General features: G+C 40.6%; 1 protein-coding gene across 1 annotated transcript in view; it reads left to right on the plus strand.

Annotated features, from left to right (window-relative positions):
• The window catches only part of FREM2 (FRAS1 related extracellular matrix 2), a 153,629-nt gene that overhangs the window by 52,566 nt on the left and 84,853 nt on the right, over window positions 1-16,210 (plus strand). The window lies entirely within an intron of this gene.

Consider the following 16,210-nt stretch of genomic DNA (forward strand, 5'->3'; position numbering starts at 1 on the left):
ATGGGGATTTTCTGCCTGCGTGTGTTTGCCTACCTCATTTCTCCATCTTTCTTTGCTGACTCCTCACAAGCTGGCCTCTGTGTCAAATTCACCTTCTGGGGTAATGTACCCTTTCTAGTCCTCATAGTTCCTCTATATGAAGAATCTGATCCCATTTCTCACGCTCATGATTCCTGTACCACACAAACTAGGGAAGCTTGCCTCACAGTACAGTTCAAATACTCATTATTAGATGGACAAGTGTATTTTTTGTAGAACCCTTATAATTGCATCCATCTCTACTCGTCTGTCCTAACTTGGTCTTTAAACAACTTATGTTAACTAGAAGCTCTAACATAGGCTCAATAACTATGTACTCTTTTTTTCTTCACATCAGCCTCTCAAGCCTATTTAATTTTTGGTAAGGCTTATAAACAAGTTCATAAGTAGAGAAACGTATGCCCTTAGAAGCTACCATATGTCTTCAGACTGTTCCCATTGGAAGATGTATAATGCTGTCTGAGTGTGTTGAGCATGAAGGGTGATAAAGTTCTGATCCTGACTTTGCCATCGCACATAAAAATGTCCACATTCATATTCCCAATACCCAGATTACTTTTCTAATCAAAACTCTCTCCCTAGCAATGGTAGGGGGGAGGGATGCGGGCTGGCCAGTGGGTGGTGTAAGGAAAATGAAGTGAACCAACCACGTAATCTTATGAATTTACTCCCTGGCAGATTAGCTAAAAATAATGGTCTAGAGTAGGCAACAGTTATTAGAATATATGCTTTCAAATATCTCCACTATAAGAAAAATATTTGCTGTCAAGAAGGCCCTCATTTATAAAAAAAAAAAAATCTTGAAAAGATAAAGTTATGCATAATTTAGGCTGAATTAATTAAGAGAAGTTTTTTTTAACCCCTGACAGTTTTTAGGTAAAGAGGATTAAAACTGAGGTTAGGAAGAAAGAAGGGAAATCGCAGAGCTGGAGGGCTGGCATGAAAGGAGTAAGAGCTTTAAATGACCAAAGGTGATTGATTCCTCCAGAGAACAAAGGTGCAGAAGAGATACACAGAGACAAACTTTGCCTGCCTGGCAACATTGCCTGGGTCCTTGATGGAGCCAGAGCGGAGTTCCAAACACTGGCTAGGTGTAGCCTACCAAACTAGTCCAGACATCTTACTTCAGGCCTTGATCACAAAGTAGGGCAGTTTGGTCCAGTTCCCTTTGTTCAAATTCACTTAGTCCAGCATCTATAATTTCTATCACGTATTTCCTGGTTTGAGCCCTATCCCTCACCTCTCCTGAGCCTCTCATTTTGAGAAAAGAGAAATAAGATAACCAAAAAGAAAAGAAATGTAAGTGTTCCTCACCACTTTACTCACTTTGTTATCAGTAAGGTACTAAAAGATACTTACAGGATTTTCAACTCTTAAGAAAGCATCCTGGGCTTCCCTGGTGGCGCAGTGGTTGGGAGTTCGCCTGCCGATGCAGGGAACACGGGTTCGTGCCCTGGTCCGGGAGGATCCCACGTGCCGTGGAGCGGCTGGGCCCGTGAGCCATGGTCGCTGAGCTTGCGCGTCCGGAGCCTGTGGTCCACAACAGTGAGTGGCCCGCGTACCGCAAAAAAATAAAAAAAAAAAAAAAGAAAGCATCCTGAGAGTCTTCTATATTCCTAAAAGCTAGTTTTCCCATTATTATTCTTTCATGTTTTTTTTTGTTTTTTTTTTGTTTTGTTTTTTTTTGCGGTGCGCGGTCATCTCACTGTTGTGGCCTCTCCTGTTGCGGAGCACAGGCTCCGCACGCGCAGGCTCAGCTGCCATGGCTCACGGGCCCAGCCGCTCCGCAGCACGTGGGATCTTTCCGGACCGGGGCACGGACCCGTGTGCCCTGCATCGGCAGGCGGACTCCCAACCACTGCGCCACCAGGGAAGCCCTACGATTATTATTCTTTAAAAGGTACTCATGATCTGGTTTTCTGTTTGTGTGCATTTTCTCTTGTAAAGATTTTCAGTTTCAGTTTCTTGAATATATGTATGTATACGTTGGTGTATATACTCTTCTATACATATATACCCCAATAGTGGAGTTAATTAACAATTTGCATTTGTTTCTTCAGTGGATAAAAGATATTTTCCAGTAGAGCTGGCTGATATCATTGACAGCAGTCAGTTGAGATGTGAATCAGTGACTCAAAGATGTTCTTCTGCTTCCTTCTAAAATTGATGAGTACAGAGCTGCTGTATTTATTCATATTCTCATGGGAAGTAGTTACTGATCAGGGTGAGGAAGAAGTACAGACTAGAGAACAATGTGCTTTCAGATTTTTAAACATCTGTTTATCAGCCTTACAGTCTTTGTTGCAGCATTATCCTCTTTCCAAAACCCAGCTAAGTCTGTCCTTCCCGTGCCTGTTGTTTTAATAGCTTCAGAAGCATTCTTCTCAGTAAGCCTTTAAACCCCTTATCAGAGTTGGGCAGAGCATAGGGTTCAAATATCCACAGGGGGTAAGATCCAACTGCAAATGGGAGGCTGACATGGCTCTTTGTAGGCTGTTGGTGATTTTAGCTGTATGTTTTTGGAACTGGCCAAAATCCTAATCTTTGTCTCTTCTGACATCTGAGCCCGCATTTGACTAATTAAAAAACAGAGCTGAGGCACTATAGTGTTAAGCCACAAAAATGGCAAAGCATGTGTCTCGAACAATAAAGGTGGCCTCTAGGGAACAAGTATACCAGTAATCAGTCGTATTTATTTGAACTTAGTTTATTTTTCTTGGCATTCTACAAGGTAACGCATTTACTTTTCCATTCGGATTAGGAAATGGAAGTGCCTTGAACCAGAATTTATATAGCTGATAGAAGGAAATCCCTTAATTTTGTTGGTTTTTGCTCCTCAAGATTATGAAGTACAATTCCAACTTTGGAAGATTATGAAGTACAATTCCAACTTTTGGTGTCAAATGTGAACAATTGAAAATTATGTTACTTGGATGTGATTGACACTACACAAGGCTCTCTGCTCATATCTGGATTTTAAATGCTTTATACTTGAAGCCAACTTATCCCAAAGTACATTCTATAGAACAGAGTCTCACAGGCTAGCTTCAGGAATGGGTTCCCTGGTGAAATGAGATTGAGAAATGCAACACACTCTGTCCCTTCCTTGTACATGCTCAGTGACATTCGTATATCAAAGGCCCTAAGAATTGCAGCAGTGAAGAATTCTGTTTATATAGCTTAATCCCGGGATATTTCTCTCCTAGTTGACTCAGAGTGATTTTTTTAAACACAATACCTATTAACAGACAGGAAAAATAAGGTTTGAATAAACGTATTCAGGGAAATGCTTCTCTAATTTGTTCAGTGGAAGACCATTAAAGGACTGTGTATTCTATACTTTTGGAAAATGTTTTGGACAGTGTTCTCATTCTTTGTAAAAGCAAAAGAAAGGGGGGTGTGTATGTGCGCACGTGTACGTGCCAGCACACGTGCATTTGAATAGGTAGTATTTCTCCTTTCAACTACAGAAAAGCATGGAAAGCTGGATGGCCCGTGTCCAGTTTTGTCCTAAAATGACCAGCTCACACTCCTAAAATGACCTTAGGAAGTGAAGCCCTTCTACTTCGTACTCTCAACTCTCAGGTGTTCTGGTGAAGCCTAATCTCCTGAAAACCTCTAGAAGGGAAATCATTGCCCACATATTTGATTTCATACTAAAATCCAAGTCATGCATACACTGTCCCTTTGGCATAGTTTGTGCATTTCTCAATATCCTCACTCCTAACTTCCCTGAGGATTAGCCATAAATTTTGATTGTGTAGGAAAACTACTGGCTCAACTACTTCCTGCAACAAGAGAATAAACTCTTTGTACTGGAAACATTCCACATCAATGATGGTTTTGAAAATCTCTGCATATTTATGTGAAAAGAGAAGGCGGGTTTATCATTTGACCACATGTATTATCAGTTCATAAAAAAACATGGAATTTATGGAGAAAAGGCAAATGATATGTTTATGTTAGGTTCTATATGTTGATATGTCAGAATATAGTAAGTTTTAGATGATTGACATTTGGGGTCAGATAATTCTAATTCTTTATGCACAGTCAAATCTTGACTGTCCTGTACATTATAGGGTCCCTAGCCTCCCTGGCCTCTACCCACTAGACACCAGTAACATTCCCCTCTCTCTCCCCCATTGTGACAACCAACAATGTCTCCCAACGTTGACAAATGTCTCCACAAAGGCAAAATCATTAACCCTCTGCCCACCGCTGGGAACTACCCATTTAGACTAGGTTATGAGCTGCAAAGTCAATGTATGGCTTTGCAAGTGTGCCTCTGAAGAGTTTTCTGCGACCCGTGAATTCTTTGCAGTAATCATTGTCTCAAATCTTCAGAATATTCAAATCATGCCACCAGCATTGCGTATTAACCAAGTGAAGAAAAATGTGGTTGATCTTGGCCTGAAAGCGAATTTTGTCATACTGAGTCACATTTTATTTTAAGCTGAGAGAGATAGGAGTCAGAGAAACTTACCTGTGGCAGTTTCGGCAAAAGTTTGTTTTCAGTCTGCCAGTTCAAGTATTCATGATATTGACTGTTTATGGTGGGCATTTTGGTTAGCCATTTTATTTATTCTTGGGTAAATTTGAATATCCTAACTATTCCTATTTTATTGTGGACAAAACTTTAATTTTCTTATAGCAGTATTCATAGACTCATTTGTCTATGAATATTGCTATATTCACAGCAGTATTCCATAGCCAGTGGAAGACTCATTTATCTTCCACTGGCAAAAACCTAATTTGGGGAATTCCCTGGCAGACCAGTGGTTAGGGCTCCTGGTCTCATTGCGAGGGCCCCCCGGTTCCATCCCTCGTCGGGGAACTAATGTTCCACGAGCTGGCAGTGGCCAAAAATAAATGATAAATAAATAACATTATTTTTAAAGAAAGAAAACTAATCTGGGGGGGTACTTGTGAATGATACCTTTGATTCCTAATCCAACTTTATTCTAACGAGTCCTTGAATAATTCTACCAAACTAATATTTCTTAAAGTAGAATTCAGATTCTTTCTCTACCCCAAATTTCCTCCATCCTCCCCCTGACTACGCCCCAGCCTATCTCCTCCTTCTCCGATGTGCTTCCGCAAGCCCTGCAAAGCTTGACTGTTCTACTGATGAGCGCACCAAGCCGTCCTCCTGCACCTGTTTTCCTGTGATTTCTTCCCCTCCGAGTGGCACCGTCCTTCCTCCCCCACCCCGTGGCACCTCATGTGTCAAGACTTCTGTGGTCCCAGTTGAATGCCCTCCCGTCCCTCCCAGGTACTGTAGGTTCACCCTTTCACCTTACATGTTGCGTTATCATTGACATATGATTTTTGGTTTACCCTCCTTACTAGAGTCTGTCTTACAGAAGGGACTATATGTGAACCCTCCTTATTCTTTACAACACGTGTGTTTGCACAGAGCTCTGTTTAAGCAAACACGTTGCTGTATGTTGTCTAAATTATTTCCATGCAGGGTCTGGTGCTCTAAGACCATACCAACTTGTCTTTATACTTATTGTGCCTTTTTTCTTTCTCTTTCGGCAGCTATATACGACAGTAAAATCACCAAGAGCGGATGTATTTGTAGCTCTGGCATAATTTTAAGGGGATCAGAGCAGTCACCAAGGAGTCTGACTAATTAAATAATGCACAAGTTGAGCACAAAAGCTAGCTTTGAGAAACTAATCTGAAATAAATGAAAAGAAAATGTGAGAACAAACATGACACTGATGGTTTTCTACTCCTTCTCTCTCCCCTCCCCCTCTCCCTTTCTCTTTCCTTCCCTCCTCCTTCCGTCCTTCCTTGCTTCCCTCTCTCCTACCTTTCTTGACAGACATCAATGACGTGGCTTTTTTAGTTTGTCACAGGAGCGATAGCCAGGTAACCAGACGTGATATGTTTCCATAAATTTCTTTTTAATTTTAAGTCTAAAATTTCCAAATCTTGATTTTACTTCTGAGAACAAATACACCTAAGAACATGTTACTGGCTCAGATTTGAAAACAGTGACAACAGATCAACCTAAAAGTTGAATTTAGCGCTAGCATCCTAGGACTCTAAGTCAAAATTCACTCACAGTCTCTTAATTATAGAACGGTTTCTGTGCTGCCGTTCTACACTGATCCCTCCATCCTAGCCATCAAATTTAAATTGTGGTAAAAACGTATACAAGTTAGGTTAAAGAAGGTTTCTTTGTTTAGCAGCCAGATTAAGGCACTTCTGGATGTCCCCCCCCCCTTTTATACATTTGTCTCAAGGTGGATATAACACGTTTTCAAAAGACAATCCAGAATAGAGCTCAAACCATAATCCTTGTTACTTGTAATGGTTGTGTCTTCTAGTAATGTGCACGGTGCTCTTATACAAATAGGAAGCAACCTCCCTTCACAGGGAATTAACTAAATGGTGCTAAACTGGTTACTCAGAGAGGTACCGGAGAAAGAACCATTGCTTTCATTTCCCTGCAGAGTCTCCTTGGGGTGAGGGGAGATGTCTGGCGCCACAAAAGGAATTAGGCTCTGGTTTGAACAGAAACCTGAAGGCTATTAAGTTTATTTTAAGAATGTGTTGCCAGGGATCTAATAAATTTATACGTTGCCTCAGGCAGTGCATACATGAAATCTTGCTGCACCAGGTGTTTTGGTTCGCATTTTTTCCTTTCCCCAGAGGCAGGAGAGGGTGTGGTTCTTCTTGACAGACTTAACTCACTTTTGATAAAGTAGTTATCGTTTCTATGAAACTATGGCAGTTTTTAAATTTTACTGCTATGTGTAAATGGGGGCAAACGATAGAAAATTATCTGGGGGCTGCTTTACAAAGAAATGTAAGTCCTCCCACATTTATTTATTATATTATATATATGTGTATTATAATTTCGTATCATCTTAAACACAATGTTTATGATCTTATGCTTAAACACAGTATTTGAGATCACAGTCTGTTAAATGGAAAGACCAGTAGCTTAGGAGTGAAAACCCCTGGGGAATTATTTCTCTTCTGCAAATAGCTGCTTTGTAATCTTATTCAAATCACAGCCTTTCTGGATCTTGGGGAAATGGAGCTGGGAGAAAAGATGCAATCTGGAGTTCATTCTTGCCCTAAAATGCTTGGAGTTTATACTTGTCTTGTTCAGCAGATAATTATTTCTTGAATTAGTTGGTGTTCTTGTTTAGCATACAGAATCCCACTTTCATTTTCAGAAAATAGTTTCCTTAGTTACTCATATTACTGCATTAAACTGACGGCGCTAGCTTTTAATTTAGACCTCACGTGATCCTCTCGGAGCACGCATGTTGTAAATGAGAGTTCCCCTTGAAATTATATGTTTGCGTTGTCCTTTGTCCTCTGTAGAGGTACATCTGAATTCCTTATCCTAGGCGTGCATCCCAACAGTGAACACATTCATTTCACCGGGTTTAAATTCCTAATTAAGAAAGCAAAGTATTGCGCAATTAAATCAGGTTTGTTTAAGGAAATATTTTTAAGCCCTAAGTTAGGAGATATAAACTCATGGTTCTCCCCTTATTTTTTTTTTTTTCATTTTTTACAGGGGCTGCAAGTAAGCACATTCCTTTTTTTTGCTAGGGATGGAGTTGGGGGGAGGGACCATGCTTAGAGAATTGTGGAGGATCCCTGCAGGCTGGGGCTTGCCGCCTCTGCCCCAGCTGTGGCCCTGATGGAGCACATCATTCAGCCTGGAAGAAGCGTTTTCCTCCCGGTGCCCCTTGCTTTTGTCTATGGCCTCAAATTCATTCAAAAAATAAGAGGGTCGTACCCTTAACTTAGGTTAATTTTTCTGATTCAGTCTCAACTATTTCAAAACTGACCTGCATATCCGTTTTTTTCCCACTTGATTCTTACCATTTGTCAGCCTTGCTATGAATTAACACAAGAGGGCTTGCTGATGGTAGAGGGAAACACACTCAGATCATCCGTTTTGCTTCTATCCAATGGCGCTCATTTAGAAATTAAGTTAAAGCAAATAAAAATTAAGTTAGCGTCACCTGTAAATAGAATATTGACCTAAAGGAAGTAATCTGATTACTCAGAAGAAGTGTAAAAACAATATTAGCAGGTTGAATTTGAACCTTAAGTCAATCACATACTATATCTATAGAATTTAAAGTGAGTAATTTAACCTGACACTTAATGTCATCCGTAGAATGTGGAGATGCCTAACCTGCAGGGCTATTGTGAGATGCATTGAGATAACATACAAAACATCAAAATCACCCTGACCATGGCCCCCACTGTGCCCAGCCCTCCTCTCCAAGCATATTCAGGGTCCCCAAGGCTGAACTGACATTCAGCCAGTTTACACCTGCCCTCAGCTGAGTTTTAGTTCTTTTGAGCCATTGCCTTTTACGACTGGCCGGTGCCTGTGTTGTGCCAATCTTGCTGGTCAAAGGCCATGCTTCTGCCCACGACTAGGTGTTCTCTGCACTCAGCCCAGGGCCACCACCACTCTGCCGGGAATACCAGTTGCCATGTTCAGCCCCCCAATAACAGGGACCTGCCTGTGGCCCCAAGGCCCCAAAGAGTGGGTGCCAGAGCTGTGGGGTGATCTTTTCTGTTCTATTGAAGGGAAAGGATGTTTCAAAGAGTGCTGCTTGGAACCTGGTATAAAAAAATAGATTAATTAAGCATCTCTTTAAATTTCCAGTTATGGTTTTCTCTCTTCTGGGACCCATTCATCCAGGAACCTGGGCTCTAGCTAGAGATGAGTAATACCTTCTTACTGTACTCTGAGTCCCTACTTTGAGCTGACGTTTAAGACTTTGTACAGAGGCTACAATATTGTGCCTGGCACATCCATTTTTATAACCGTGAGTTCTCTGTTTAGAGGTTCCTTGGAGTCCAAGAAAATCAGTTTCCGTAGGGTCCGTTCCTCCAGTTTTCCAAACAAGCAGAAAAAGGCATGAATCCCCATTCTTAGCTGTTGCTTAAATTGAGCTTCTAGAACAGAGTATCCTAAGATTCTCTAGGATTAGGAGTTATTCTGCATCAGAATTCTTTCCATGTATATTATTTTCTAAGAGGTTAAAGATAACCGTGTGAGTTACCTAAATTCTCATAATATGTCCAAATTATAACAGGTAGCCGTGCAGGGGAACCCGTCCACCCTTTACCCTTGAGTCATGACTGTGTCTGAAGCCTAGTGCTATTCTGACTAGGGACAGATCTTGGAGGGAGGCCAGGGCTGCCGATCGGAGAATGCGGTAAGGATTCATTTCAGCTCACACTCCTGGGCATGAGCCAGGGGAAGGATTGATTAAAGGAGGGCCAAATGCGTGTGGAGGAAGAACACTTCCACTCCCCGCGCCCCATTGTGCCCTGTCCCAAAAGACTAACCTCTTGTGATTTGTACTGAGTAAACACAGTTGATTCTTGTTCTTCGCGGTAATGTTCTATAAAATCACTGTGAATACTAAATGATAGCTCCCAGGGGAAGTACAGAGTTAGATTCCCTGCAAGCCTCTGGTCATACATTTCATCAGCCGATCAATACACAACCTTGTTTTCCGTGTGTTTCTGTTTAAAGACACCTTATTTGATCTATATGTTGTTGATCCATTAACAGTGAACTCGTGGTCATCAGACTGTAACTCGTGCCTGAATGAAACTTCTGGAACATGTGTATTTTCTCCATAAGGGCACATCGCAGCCTTCTTGTGCTCAGGAACACTGCACAGCACTTCAGCACTATGATTGGGGGCTATTTAAATAGAGAAATCACCAACGAAAAGCACAAAAATGTGGAAAATGTGGCACTAAATGGACGGTGAAAAGGACACTTGTTTACAGTACGAGAGCTGAAACAAGAACACTGAGTCAGATGATGCAAATTTTTCAAAACTGCTCTGCAAGTGTCCGGCAAGCCCACAAAATAAATATTATCGAGTGGATGAATTCTTAAATATGGAATCCCAGAATAATTAGAATTGTCTGTGTATTAACCTCTTGTAGAGTAGACGAATGGGAATTCAAGTCTGTGGAACCTCGTGTATGAATACCCATTATTTACGCATTACGGGTATATGTGTGATCAAATCATGTCCCTGAGGAATGAACCCACTCGTATTAAAGCAGACTGTGATGCTCTTACTTCTAGGTGAACATTGGTATATTTGTCAGCCCCATATCCACCTCCGTATCACTGGGTAACTTCTTATCTTTAGAGCCTACCAAAGGATAGAGGGTAGAGTGTAAACTTATCCAGGCTTGAGCTCAATTTTATGTAACTTGTATGACAACGACCAAGTCATCACAGCTCCATGTCTGCTTCTTTATTAGGAAGAGCGTGCTTATAAGTGCCTTGCCTGAGAATAGCCTAGAAGACCTCTACATGAGTGTGTATATCCATAGAGATCAACGTGTGCCGTGCCTGTTTCTCTCCACCTCTGGGTCTTTGTCATGCTACCTGTCTTTCTGTACATTTCTCTGTATATTCTTTATGTGTCTTTGTGGATCTGACCCCCTGTACTATGCTGCCGCTTTTTCAGAATGTGTATAGCAGTGGGAATGGCATGGGTAGGTGCGTACAAAATGGAGGAAGAAAATAATATCCCAATTATCGAAAGTTGTATTGCAGCAATTTTGGAAAAGATTATTGGACTAAATCCTTGGAGTTATTAAATAGTCAGCAAAATTATAAAATCTCTTGACAATTTTTCTGGGTCTGTCTGCCAGTTCTTCTGGAGTTCCGTCGGTCATACTAAGGCACAGCTGCCCTCAGATCGAGGCTCTTCATCTCTGGGGGTCTGGGTCAGGATTAGCACCACCACCACCCCTTCCCAGGGCAGATTTTGAATGCATCTTGACCACTCTCTCTTTGTCTTTAATATCCAATTACTTAAATAGGAAAAGGAGAAGGAAATAAATATTGAGTAAATGTCCTGAGCTCCCATCAAATTCTTTGAACTTCCCTTTCTACTGGATTTCTTATCTCTGTTCTTATACTTAATCTTCCAGGAACACTTCCTCTCCCCCCGCCCCCATCCAGCTTTTTAAAATAGCTGTATATTTGATTTCCAAGTCAGCTTCCAGGCTGAACTTCAGGCAAATGGAATTGTAGCAAGCTAGAAAGTCTTAGCAGTTTGGAAAAATATTACCCATGGATCATTTTCTATTGGTAGCTGACTTTTCTTCAAGAAAAAAAAAAATTGTCAAAGCTAAATGGACACCCAGAAATGATCCTTATTTAAGCACAAGTCAAAGTCCTGACACTAGTTTCGTATTGAAAAAACTATGCTCTGTCTTTACAGAAATCAGTCAGCCCTAAGTTCCTAGGGAGGGCTAATTGAAGCTTGTGACTCTTTGTTATTCTAAAAAAACTTGTGTTCCCGTTGAAAAAGAAGATGAAGATGACTAAAGACCAGCTGGAAAAGTTCAAAAGAGGTCTTTTCATCAAAACCTTAATGGCTGTGGTGTCAGGGTTTGGGGACAAAGCATTTGGGAGTGTAGTTGTCAGCTGTCAAGCACCTGTTGTATGGATTTATGACACAAGTTACAGACTTTAATTTGTTTCCAATGAGACGGTGAGACTAGCTCCTTGAGCATCATAGATGACAGGATCTATTTTAGAAAAGCGAAGAATCACATTGAAGTGAAACTTTGCTGGTTTTTTAAGTTGTTTAACTTCATCAGAAATTTCACATTCAGTAAGCGGTGGCTATTATTAAAAGTGTCAACAGTGATTATTCCCACTTTGAGGTTTTAGAGGAATTTGCTTGGTAGGTAATTAACGAATAAATAACATGTCTTTCCATTCTTTAGATAAAATATGGAGTTCCATTATGCAAGGCAATTTTAATAATGAGAGTTACAATAAACTTCAGCTTAGTTCCTCAGATCCTTATATCACTCCTGCATAATAAGTAGTGCCTGAGATTTTCCAGATTCTGAAATGCAATATGATTTGCGTATGTAGAACTCAAAAGAGTTAGGTAGTAGCTAATCCCATTCAGAGTTAAGCTTTAGACATTTAACTTTGTAGTCTCTAGCAAAATATCTACTTAAAAATCCCCGATGTAGAGTGAATGCTGAACCTTTAAAACAATTGCCTGAAGCATGTCACTGTCTTGCAAAGCAAAGTTTCTCAGTATTGTTTTTGAATTTTATTTCAAATAAAATCTGAAAGTGGTCGACATATAAAATGCTTGGCAAACTTGTTCAGCAGTGTGTCACTTGAAACCCCTGATTAACCAGTAACCGGGCACCCTCTTCCTTCCAGTACATAAGCACCAACCAGAAAATAAGTTTTATAATTTATAATCTGTAAGTAGAGATGAAATTAGCTATCCCTAAGACCATCCTCATGATGGAATGGAAGGGTTAAACAGACCTTTTGTCATCAATAACCCCTGGAGGTATGATCTAGACAAACACAAATTCCAATAATTCACATTCACAGGTAATCATTTAAAATCTTTACATAGTGTTCATAGAATAGAAGTATGCAAGACATTTTAGAAAGAGTGTCATTAAAAATAATTTTCGGGCTTCCCTGGTGGCGCAGTGGTTAAGAATCCACCTGCCAATGCAGGGGACACGGGTTCGAACCCTGGTCCAGGAAGATTCCACATGCCACAGAGCAACTAAGCCCATGTGCCACAACTACTGAGCCTGCGCTCTAGAGCCCGTGCGCCACAACTCCTGGAGCCCGTGCGCCACACCTACTGAAGCCCATGCGCCTAGATCCCATGCTCCGCAACAAGAGAAGCCACCGCAATGAGAAGACTGTGCACCGCAATGAAGGGTAGCCCCGGCTCACAGCAACTAGAGAAAGCTCACGCAGCAACGAAGACCCAGTGCAGCCAAAAATAAATAAATTAAATAAATTAATTTTAAAAAATAATTTTATTTAGGGAATTCCCTGGCGGTCCAGTGGTTAAGACTTAGTGCTCTCACTGCCAGGGCCCAGATTCGATCCCTGGTTGGGGAGCTAAGATCCCACAAGCCATGCAGCATGGCCAAAAATTTTTTTTAATTTAAAAATAAAAGAAATTAAAAATAAAAGTAAAAATTAAAAAAAAAAATTTATTAAGAGAAAATGACTCAGTGCTAAAAGGGATATGTTACATTTATATAGGATATTTATATTGCCCATTAAATGAAGCACTACTGAACTTCTTTCAACCAAGACATTAGAGTGTCTAATTCATTAAATTGGCATTTTTCTAACAGTAAGCAAAATGAACTCCCTGCCCTCCTGGATCATGGGTGACAATGGGAGGAGACAGAGTGAACAAACAAAAAAGAAAGCATAAATAGGATATGAGGTTATGGAAAGCACTGGAGGGAAAAATTGCCCAGGATAAAGGAGCTAGAGAATTCTGGGGTTTCCACTGGTGTTTGTTGTGTCATATTAAGTGTCAAGGAAAGGCCTCATTGACTCAAGATTCTTAACACATGCAATATTTAGAGAAAGGGTAATATCAAATCTTAAAATTAGCTAAAAATTGTTAAAGAAATAGAGAAATGGTATGCTTAGTGATCTCATTCTTAGACATAGGGGAAAGAAACAGGAAGAAATTACAAGAATTATAATAAAATTCATTTGTTAAGCACAAGAGTTACCAAGTAAGTCAGAGGTTATTCATCACAAGTCAAGTAAAACTGTAGCATGTGCTTTGTTTTTGTAAGCTGAGAGCTGTTATGAAATAAGGAATGAAATAGGAGTCACAAAGTAGCCATTTTATTACCCAAAATCATACTTATCCATAGGCTTTTTAGTCAAGGGAGACGTCTTTAGACCTCATTGTGTTCCAGGCACTATGTTCGATTTGGCTGCTAGAAGGATGAATTTGGCCAGTACTTGTCCTGGGGACGTGCACTCAGGCAGTTAGTGGCAGAATACACATGAAGATGAAAGAATTACAATGACTCTGATTGGAGATACAGAAGAAGTATACACTGCATGGTAAGCCAGGCTCCCTGAGCTTTAGGTGAGCTGGACCTAAACAAATTGCAAGGAGGAGTAGGAAGCTAAAGATATTCTGGGCAGAAGACTTCCCACATGCTTTTGCATGTGGGAAGAAAACAGTGAGAAGCTAGATATGACCAGCTGTTTCTCTCCGTGGAGAAGTGATAGGATGTGAAGCTGTAGGTATTTGGACGGACAGGAGTGGCTTGGTAGAGCATGACAGGAAGTTTGGAATAAAATCTAGGACTTGGTGGAGCCGCAGTCTAACTGAGAGAGAAGTGTGGCATAAGGTTGTCTTCAAGTAATGATTAGTTGAGAAATCAGAAAGGTTTCATGTATTAACTTAATTGATTAAATGTTATTCTGTTCTTGTTGTTTGTCTATGACTTTCTAGAGGAAATGTTCCCAGTAATAGAACATAAACACAATAATGTAAAAAAGTATTTTTAAAGACAATAAGGCCAAGTGTCGGCATGGTAAAAAGAATGCATGCCGGTCAATCTCTGACAAAAATGAGTACAATTAGTGAATGTGTACAAGTAAACAATATGAGAGGATATCTGCTAAAGCACAAAACGGCACAAAATAATCAATAGGCGAAAACCTGCAGAATCACAGAGATGAGAGGGCTGGGGTCGCTGCAGGAGACTTCACGAAGGGGATGGTAAAGGGAGCCTTTGAGGAGTAGAAAGTGCAAGCAGAAGAATGATGGGGGTTATCGCTGTAGGCAGAAGCACAGAAGTAACAGAAAGGGTGAGGGTGGGAAATCCATGGAGCAGCAGGACTCTTGGATGAACCTCAGAGCGAGCAGATTAGAGACAGTGGGAAGAAGACAGGGCAGGACAGGTGAAACCAGAAATCTGCACGGATAGCCTGATGGCTTGATGTGTGCAGCAGCTGTACGGAGACGGGGCAAAGGAGGACTGAGTGTAGATGGATTTGAGGCAGGTTAATAGTCTGGCGGTGGGTGTGCAGGGTGGACTTGAGCATGCGTGGGGTGAGCGGGAAGGAGTAAGGTAACTTTTGTTGAAGGATGCTACGTATGTACTGCACTGTACTGCATGGGTATATGGGTTATCTCACTTGATCCTCACAGCAGACACAGGCATTAATTAATATGACCCTCATTTGATTCTCCAGATGAGGAAACAGAGGTCTAGGGAAGAAACTTGCTCAAAGTCAGACAGCAGATCAGAATGAAGTGGGCTATGAACTCCAGTTCTGGGTAGCCCCCAGCCCGTGGCCCCTCCTCTCCAGAACAGTACCCGGTGTCTAAGACATGGCAGGCATAGTAAGTTCTTAAGGACAAAATGTGGAATGAATTTCCTGTTCTCCAATCTATTTATATCTTAGATTTTTAAAATGAACGAAAATGACAGGTCCGTAATCCCATCAGTTTAAAACACCAAACAGCTCCATATTTGAAATGTTTCCTGTTACTACGTCACTGCATGCACAGTATCAATACCATTCGTTTCTATATTTTGTGTTTTAAGTATTTCAACAAAAAATTCTTTTTTTTTTTGTTTAATGACTGAATCGCATTTCATTGATTTGATGGACCATAAACAGAGTAAACTCTGAGATTTTTGGTTTGAGGGCTATTATAGAAAATATTGCAATGAATAGTCCCTTACAAATAGATTTTTGCTTCTCGCACAGAAGGACTTACAAGATCAAATGGTATGAACGTCTTTTTGTCTCTTGCACACATTGCCATGTAGCTGTCTAAATGGCTCGGTGCTAATTTACAATTTAAACAGCAATAAATAAGAAAACCAATTTCCCTAAATAATCTCGGCTGTGCTGGGTGTTCATTTTAATCTTTAGTATGTGTCAATTCATAACTCAAAGACGCTGCAATTTTTTTTTAAATTTCTAGCAGAGATGAACAGTTTTTTCCTGTGTTTGTTAATTATGTTTTCTTTCCCACGTGTGGATTTTTTTGCTCTCAGTCTGTTAAAGCCTTGATGTTTTCCTGTCTCATTTCTTTTTCTCTAGTGTAGCCCTGTGTGAACTCAGAAGAGAAGAAACTGGAGTTAAAATTGTGTCTTTAGCTGTGTTTATTATTTGGGCTTTTTTCTCCCTTTTACAGAAAGACTTACAGGAAATTATTGATGCCTTTGTGTATAAACCTCACCTTACTCTGAAATAATTGGTGTAGATCAAAGGAAGTAGAGGGATACATGCATAGTGATCAGCTGATAACCATTTCTCTTTTCTTTCACCTAGCAGAGCAGCTTTCACATT

This window comes from Stenella coeruleoalba (genome assembly GCF_951394435.1).
Source record: "Stenella coeruleoalba genome assembly, chromosome: 18".
NCBI classification, from domain to species: domain Eukaryota; kingdom Metazoa; phylum Chordata; class Mammalia; order Artiodactyla; family Delphinidae; genus Stenella; species Stenella coeruleoalba.